Consider the following 3,249-nt stretch of genomic DNA (forward strand, 5'->3'; position numbering starts at 1 on the left):
TATTAATAATAAACTAAGAGCTGCAGTGACTTGGATGATTTCGCTTCCGGTTTCTTTAGTTCTCTATCTCTGTGTTTTGCTGTTGCTATCTCTCTCTTTCTTTCTGCCCGTGGTGCTGTGCCGCACACATTCTGACCTGCACCATACACTTGTTGGCCCATTCGCAGTCACCCACACTTCATAAATGTGTGTTTTAACTTCAAACATTGTAGTTGTATTCAAGATTTCTGTGCGTAGCAGGGTGAAGTGGGCAAATAAATATTTATGTAAGCTTGTTCACATACTGAGTGCAAACTGAAACCCCAAAGGGTTTATCTGACAAACTTAGATTTGAAGCACCAGTTTACATGGTCAAGTGAAATGACCACAATGTTATTGTGCTGAGGGAAACTAATTAGTAATTTATGGGTGTGCTCTGTACTGAATTGTTGATGTTGACTGAACAGCTAGTAAACACAAACAGGACTATAATTCCTCAGAAGTGATCTTTACTGGTAGAGGAAAGAACTGCAAGTAAAAAATTTCACAAGACAGCAACGACCAAGAATTCATGTACAACATCATGTTCTTGCAATTAAGCTGTCTTGCGCAGAATGCCTTCACCTTTCTGGGCAGCAGGAGAGCATATTTTGTGTAATAATAAATATAACTGGAAAGGGGGAAGTTTCTAATATGCAACAATTGACAAACGTCTTCTTAAACAAAATAATTATTCCACAGTCATTAAAATCCGTGGATACTGCCTCCTCTGGAGGTTCATCCAACAGTGGTGCACCAGCAAAACCAAATTATGACACAGCCAAGTCTGGTAGGCGTGCAGGTTTGGGCAGCTGCTGGTGTGCAACACGTCGGAGGGACAACCGCCAGAATGAGAAAAGCTGCCTCATCCGAGTCCGATTAGAGGAGGACAGAGCACAACAATTCAAAATGATTTTGGTAAGTCCCTGGACTGTTTGCTCTCGTCATGCTCGGTCCAAATAATTGCCATTGCTTTCTGCCAGTATCGCAAGAGGACTTTTTTTTATCCCAATTATTTGTTGCCATGCAGTCATATTCATTGTGTATTTTCCACATTGCTGAAGTCTTTTTTGGTCAATAGGAGTGCTTTGACCGTCATTTTGATCCTGTTTTGTAATGCACTAGTAATGTTTAGGTTTTAGGCCTGAACACATTTTCCTTGCATTTCTCCTGGCAAGGTGCAGCACTCTGTTGCCCCACTTTGTGGATGAACCGATAACTATTGAAGAGGAAATATCACAAACTAACACGTATCATTAACTGTACAATAAATCAGCAAGGACGTACCAGATCTTCAGTTAGCTGACCACAAGCACTTTGGCCCATCTGTAAACTAATCGAGTAACATTAGCAGAGATATTGAATATTTCTTTCCTGGTTTTGGCTCATGTGAAATTTAAAAGGCTGGTACATGGAAGAAAGCACATCAAAAATGGGTTGGAGAAGAACATAGAACATTACAGCACAGTACAGGCCCTTCGGAATTCGATGTTGTGCCGACCTGTCATACCAATCTGAAGCCCATCTAACCTACACTATTCCATGTACATCCATATGCTTGTTCAATGTCGACTTAAATGTACTTAAAGTTGGCGAATCTACTACCGTTGCAAGCAAAGTGTTCCAATAGCAAGAGTGCAATCCAAAACAGAATAGCTGCCTACTGGCTAGTTCAGGAAAGCCGAAGGAATATTGGCCAAATTAGAAGGCACATAGGTTGTTTTGTTTGATCATGTATTTTCCTTGAAAGGATCAGTCATACTCTGATTGTTCCTCCACAGAGGTCAGTGTGATGCGTGGAAATTGCTTCTGGTGTTTAAATATTGTTGACAAACAGCGCCTCTTTACTCTGGTGAAGAGAATATTTGTTAGCTTGTCAGTGAGCTGGAGATGGGGCAGAACCAGCCTAAGATCTGAGGCAGAATTTGGATAAGCAAATGGCAAACAGCCTATTTAAATTGGACATCTATGAAACACAGAAAACAAAATTCTCAACCAAAATGACGATAATGTCTCCTGATGAATGTGCAACAAATTGTTGCCAACTAACACAGTCATGAGAGGCCAACTAGAGAATCGTGGAATGTTATCACAAAGCAAAAAAAAAGCTTGACTTATTGTGTCTGTGCTAAATCTCAGTAAGAAGTAGCTAAATTTGCCACCCACCTCCCCCACCACCACCACCACCACCAACACCATTGCCCTTTTTACCCCTGCCCTGCAAATTTTGCTCCATGTAATTATTCAGTTGTCTTTAGAAAGTTATTTAATCTGCTTTAACCACCTATTCGGATATTGCGGTTTGGAAAAAGCAGAATTCTTTTTTGTTTTTGCTTTTTCTCCCCACCAATGACCTTAGATTTTGACCTTAGTACATAGTGTCAGAAGGACCAGTAAACAGTTTCCCTCATTTATTTAGTTAGCCTGAGCAAATGACTGTTCTTCATGATTCTATGTTCTAATCCTCACCCAATTTTGTGTCTATACTGCCACTGCCCATTTCATTCCACAGGCTTCAATTTTGCTTGCGCACTTGTGTGGCACTTCTTCGAACATAATTTAGAAAATCCAATTTATCACTAATTAATCACTAAAATTAGTGATTAATCATTTAAAGTGTGAGCATACAGAGTGGAAAAGGTATTGGTTATTCAAAAAAGATCACTTTTGGGGATGTTAGTTAATGTAAAATAACAAGGTGTCGAGCTGGATAAACACAGCAGGCCAAGCAGCATTAGAGGAGCAGGAAGGCTGACGTTTCGGGCCTAGACTCTTCTTTAGAAAGATAATGTAGTTCATCTAATCTCTAGTTGTGTAATATTTGACTCTGCCACTTATAGAATTGTAGAGACATACCGAACAAAATATCCCTCCAAGCCTGTCCTATTTATGTACTTATTCAAATGTCATTTAAACATTGTAATTGTGTCTACATCTGCCACTTCCTCAGGAATTTAATTCCACTACATTTGTTGGATTTTTCAGATTTGTTATCCATTAATATATTTATTATGATCTTTGCTTTTGACTGGGTGGCAAAAGTATTTTTTTTCGCCATGAACTATAGCACAATTAAAGTAGAATTAAGTGTGAGTCTACTCAACCAGAAAACATTGGAGTTCTCCAGAAGAAACAGAAAATTTGCGAGTGCATTTCATCTTCCAGGTCATTGCTCAAATTTGAGCTGAGAAAAGCAATCTCCAAATATAACACAGAATTAAACAAAAGCAG

The sequence above is a fragment of the Stegostoma tigrinum genome, chromosome 11, assembly GCF_030684315.1.
Source record: "Stegostoma tigrinum isolate sSteTig4 chromosome 11, sSteTig4.hap1, whole genome shotgun sequence".
Taxonomy (NCBI): domain Eukaryota; kingdom Metazoa; phylum Chordata; class Chondrichthyes; order Orectolobiformes; family Stegostomatidae; genus Stegostoma; species Stegostoma tigrinum.